Source organism: Papaver somniferum, chromosome 4, assembly GCF_003573695.1.
Source record: "Papaver somniferum cultivar HN1 chromosome 4, ASM357369v1, whole genome shotgun sequence".
Classification (NCBI taxonomy): domain Eukaryota; kingdom Viridiplantae; phylum Streptophyta; class Magnoliopsida; order Ranunculales; family Papaveraceae; genus Papaver; species Papaver somniferum.
The window spans coordinates 114,350,870-114,356,583 of NC_039361.1; the positions used below are offsets into that span (position 1 = coordinate 114,350,870).

General features: G+C 34.9%; 1 long non-coding RNA gene across 6 annotated transcripts; it reads right to left on the bottom strand.

Moving 5' to 3' along the window:
- Positions 1 to 744: 744 nt before the first annotated feature.
- On the bottom strand, positions 745 to 4,497 carry LOC113276384. 6 transcript variants are annotated; one of them, XR_003324356.1, is made up of 11 exons: positions 3,661 to 4,497; positions 3,324 to 3,425; positions 3,088 to 3,229; positions 2,952 to 2,996; positions 2,680 to 2,787; positions 2,478 to 2,578; positions 2,181 to 2,264; positions 1,929 to 2,037; positions 1,715 to 1,804; positions 1,306 to 1,582; positions 745 to 1,128 (listed from the first exon to the last, which is right to left on the bottom strand). It is a non-coding gene; the product is annotated as an uncharacterized LOC113276384 (long non-coding RNA). The 6 variants fall into 6 exon arrangements; XR_003324354.1 differs by lacking the exon at positions 2,952 to 2,996; XR_003324355.1 differs by having other exon boundaries at positions 2,952 to 3,229.
- Positions 4,498 to 5,714: the final 1,217 nt, after the last annotated feature.

Consider the following 5,714-nt stretch of genomic DNA (forward strand, 5'->3'; position numbering starts at 1 on the left):
AACCTAATCCTAAGAGAATTTTGGTCCAAGGGAAGATTCATGCTAAAAGAACTCAAGCCTTTTGAAATTCTTTTTAAACCTTAAAATTCAACATGAAATCTAGAAATTGGAAGGAACCAAGTTACTTACTTGGAATGAACCTTGAACACTCTTCCTTTTAATCTTCCTCCAAAGAAGTTTCAATGGTGGAAACACAAGAACTCTAGAGTGTTCACGTACGCGGACTGATGGGATGAAGAACTAAGGCCCACTAATGGGCTTGGACCCGTTTATGAACCGCGACGTGGGATTTTCTTTGAAGTTCGCACATCAAGGTTGTGCATCCCGTGTAAACACAATTTGCACTACACCATTTACAGGATTTTGTCACAGGCAGTACCTGTGACTGCCCAGATTTGTAACGGTTACAGGCTGTTATAAATAGGCCGTTATTAATATTGTTATATCATGTGTAACGCCAATATCTGTGACAATGTCCAACTACAGTCAAATATAGTAACCGTTGCAATCAAAATAGTCACAACTAAACTAATTTTAAGATAGCGACACGTGTCACATCTAACTTAACTGTTATAACTGTTACAATATATTTATCACAAACCAGAATGTGACACGTGTCTGATAAAGCAACGTTAACAGCAACTATTGTCTTTGCGACACGTGTCGTTTTTGTTACTATTAAAGTAACAGATATTTGTATTGCCATTGTATTGTTACGGTTATTTTGTCACGACTTCTGTACCGTTTAAAATTGTTACTCTCTTTATAACAAAAGTAAGATGATGACACGTGTTTTTTACACTTGTTGTTACATTTAAATCCGTGACAATTCTGTAAATTACAATTTAAAAAGATCAATTTCATGGACCCGGGCTTCCAGTTTACAGGCATACAGGTCATCATCATGAACCTGGATTATTTCCCGTTTACAGGCCTGCAATACAGGTCATCATCATGAACCTGCAACACCATTGTAGTTTGTTCCTCCTTAGTCTGCAATTCAGGTTGCTCGCTGGCGGCGGAGGGCATCCATATTTATTTTGAGAAAATAAAACGATAATTAATAAAATGAACCATATCACCTCCAACTCAAGACTCATTAGCTGCACTTACTGCCGATTCCAAGAGCTGAATCACTCAAAACAAAAACAAAACAATAAACATTTCAGAGACCAAATACAAATAAATTTGACATACTTATGCAATCAAAGAAATAAACCTCAGATTTTAATGAAAAACTGGGCGAAATAAAAGAAATAAATTAGACATACTTCTTCAGAGCTCTAAACAAGTTAAATTTCAAACCTCAGAGACCTCAGCTCTCGAGACTATTCATCTGTTCTCCTTGAGCTCCTTGAGACATGCTGAATAAGGAGATAAAGCGCTTAACAGTCTACTGTATTCTTTGTAGTAAGAAGAGGAAATGACAAAACGCTTTTATGATCGCAGACTTGCAATTGAAAAAGAAAGCCCAAACTGTCCAATAGAATATTGGGTTCATGCCACTTTGTAATTATGCATCTAAGTTAACCCGTGTTCATTGCTCAAATTTCGAAATTGAGGGACCACCATCATTCAGCCTCTGAAGATCACAATTGCAACAAGAATTACTGGTACACATAAGAAAACAGTGCCAACTAATAGGAATAGACCCATTGAAAATATTTGTACTTGTATTCAAGGTTTTGATCGTTAACAAGTTATAGAGTGTTACCTGACCATTAGAATTACTGGTGCTAGGATTGCAACTTAAACCAGCCATTAGTTACTTCCATCTCCAGGATTTAACCATATCCTTCACATACTGCAACAGTAAATAGAAAGTATGAAAAATCAGGAGCACGAAAAGAAAAATAACAATGATGTAATGAGAATTATATAAGAGACCAAAAGCAATGAAAAAAAAAGAACTGGGAAGGATCTTGCACCTGCGAATGAGTTTGCAATTCGAAGTGACAAAGGGTACTCATTGAACTTTAGATAGATCGCATATGCACTATATCTAGAACCAACAGATCATCGAGTCCGGGTAGCTAGCTGCAATATGCAACAACTTTTAATCAGCACGTACCAAATTTAAAAACAAAAAAATAATTAAGCAAAAACAGCATTGCGCCGCTACTTAATAATTGTAATTCGATCATAAAAATCAGGTTGAAGCTTATATCACCAATTAGCACCTTGTAAATATCTTCAGGAGACTTGGATTCCATGACCTCTGTCACTTGCATTTACAACGGAAAACTCAGTCCACACCACACAGCCTGCAATAGATAAAGCTTGCAATAAGAACATGTTACCAATATTGTTAAAAAAAGTGGTTAATTGAATTTGATATTAAACTAACGCCGAAATTCAGTAATAAACTAAACTCCACAAGACTGTAAGCTTCTTAGCACAAGTCAAAAAAATAGGAAAAAATCACGTAACTAAAAAACGGACTGCAAGGCATATGGACAGTTCATATCCTTACTTACATTGGGAGATACTCAATGACAATAGCCAGGTTTGAAGGGAGAGTTATGGTACCCAGGAAATAAAAAATATTTGGATGACGCAACCTTCGCATCATTCAAACCTGACATTCATCAACCAACAAAACAATTAAGCAACATGAAAAGAAACACAGTGCCAAAAGTTGCAATCTTAAACAAATAGGACAACTAAAATTTCACTTACTTTGCTTGTGGACTCATCCAAAGCATCACCCGAGGATTAACTTGTTGACTCATCCAAAGCATCACCCGAGGATTAATCCTGATCTAAGAATTTCTTATCAGCTACTTCCTATGACACAACAATGGAACACCAAACCGAAATCAGAACAATAGTTAAACTGGCTACAACAACAGTTAGACAGGTCCTTCAAATTACTCACTTACATCCCACAAACAACGAAAATAGAACCCAAGAATTTAACTAAAAAGATGACAAATCCACACAAAAATTACCTTTGGAAGCAAATTTTCTCAACCAAACCTTGCGACTTCAAACTTCTATTAGCAACCCAATTCAAATTATAATTTCTGAACTCTATTAAAAAATACTTCATATACAAAAGCAGATTGAAGTTTGTTTATCTCTTACCATGGATTTAGGTGGTAAGTTGGAAGTGAATTTAGCACGAACACGACTGTTACTATGAGGATGGATAACTTTTCCCCAAATGCATCGATGATGAGATTCATTTGTCTTTGCCTTGGACAGAGACTTGAAACCTTGGGCGAGGCTGCAAAGTAACACAAGCAGTAGCAATTAAGTTTAAAAAAAATGGTTTTAAATGTTGGACAACACAAGCACACTTTAGTATCTTAACAACTAACCTTTCAAGTTGGAAGTCAAAATCTGCCAGAGTGTTAAATCAAAGGAACAAACAACACTCAAGATTGTACAAGCTAGAGGAAGAGAATGTTCGTTACTCCTACCTACCAAAAAAAGGGACAAATAGATTTCAGAACCAATAAAGGAGACAAATTTGATAAAATTGGAAAGTGGTAAAGAAATCACATAAGATCGACGAATTCAATCAGACCAAGTAACCTCTAACCATACATAAAGGAACCTGCAAGTTCAGTCAGACCAAGTAAACCCTAACCATAGATAAAGGAACCTGCAAGTACAACCAAAATCAAAACATCGTGAATTGAAATTTGTAATTACCTGTAATTTGCGATGTGGCTGAATTTTCAACAACTCTAACAGGGATTCTTCAAATCAATTTAGGGTTTGTCTCTTGTGAAAATTTTCAGAAAAATCTATCAGGAAAACTATTAAAGAAGTGATATGAATGATAAATATCAACAAGCTTTTTGAAATGGAAACTTAGCTAACGATTATTAGCATGAGGAAGCAAAAATCATGTACTTATGTAACACAGGAGTTGAATCAATCTATCTCAAGGATTGAAATCCTAGAATCTAAATCTTCCCAGATTGAAGAATGGGAAGTAAAAACTGAAAACCCTAACAAAAACATGAAAAGCTAATTCTGAATAGATCGAAGAAATCAAAGAAAATCTCAGGATTCTCAAACTCTAAAACGAAAAAATTAACAGTAATCATTATTTATTTAGAACTTGTTAGAGATCTCAAGGAAACCCCTAAAAATGAAAACACAAAAACATGGATTCAATCGAAAATAAATTGAAAATAAGTACTGACGTAAATCAATTTCCAGCAGGTTTGAGATCTTCTTGAGGGATTTTGGATGAAGAATCAAGAGATGGGTTTGCTAGCATGCTAATTGATCTGAATAAAAACAAGGGAAGGAATTTCTGTGGTGCTGGTTTTTTAGCTTCTTTGAGACTCAAAAACATCATCAATAGAAACTTTAGGGTTTTTGTACAGAGATCTAATCGATCTACTAGTTTTTGCACAGAGAGGGTGAAAGAGAAAAGAGATTTTGGTGAGCTAGGTTTTCTTCCGAGGGAGGGAGGCGGAGAAAATAAGAGAGGATTCGAGAAAGAGAAAGTGAGTTGAGAAATTGACATGGGAGAGAGATACCATGGGATAACGAAGTCAATTCTCTATATAAAAATATAATTCTCTATATAAAAATAGAGTTCTTTTCAGCGATGTGGTTAACCGGAGCTTCCGGTTACCGTTTTATCTATATTTGTTAATTTTACAGAATTTTAGAAAACAAAATCAAAAAGGATATTTTTTGCCCCACCATATATTTTGTATTTAAGAAAACTATTGCTTAAACCAGTTTACAAAACCATGGACATTTTAGAGCTGTACTTTGCTATCGTCTTGGTATCCCATTGTTTGTTGAGAATGGCTTGTGCCCAAGTTGTAATAAAACCATGGACATCTTTGGTGATCATGCACTTCATTATGCTAAGGATATAGGCCCCAAGTTTCGACATGATATTGTTCGTGATGTAGTCGTCGACATTTGCTTCAAAGCTAGTGTGCCTGCTCGTAAGGAAGTTTCTTTGGGATTTCTGACGAATGATGACAAAGAGCTGAAACCTGCTGATATTCTTGTGCTTAACTGGGAAGACGGAAAGGATGTTTGTATGGATGTCACTGGTGTTTCGCCCTTCGCAGGTGATGGAATTCGCTCTTTCGTCCCAGGGAAAGCTATATCTAATGCGGTTTCACGTAAACACTCTAAATACTTGGACAAGTGTATTTCACATGGCCATGGATTGAGTGTTTTGGCTTTCTCTACTCTAGGAGAGTTGGGTGAGGATACTTTGTGTTTTTTCAAGCGTCTGAAGAATTGTTTAGTTAGTAACGACGCTAGTAGTGGTTTTGGTAGCTTTATTTTTCATAGATTAGGCATTGCTATTCAAAAAGGTGTTGGAACCCAGCTTGTTGCTAGGTTACCAACCAAAAGCTTTGTATAATGGTTTCTTAAACTATTATCATTTTCAGTTAACAAAATCGTATAACTTATCAAATAAATAATTAAAGAAAAACCTAATTAAAAATCTTAACATTAAACACACAATAATTTATTAAATTATACTATTAACATCAAATTAAATTATGAATCACGATTTTCATCAGAGAAAAAAAAAGTCCAATGTCCGATTATACTTTCAACAATGAAACTAATCTAACTACAATTCCAACTTGCTGATAATTAACTAATTCTAACTATAATTTTACAATTTTACGATTACAAGAGATGAAATAAAAAAATCATTCATCATATTTAAATGACCAGTGATTAAAGTTTAATTTGAAATAAAATACTTGTTT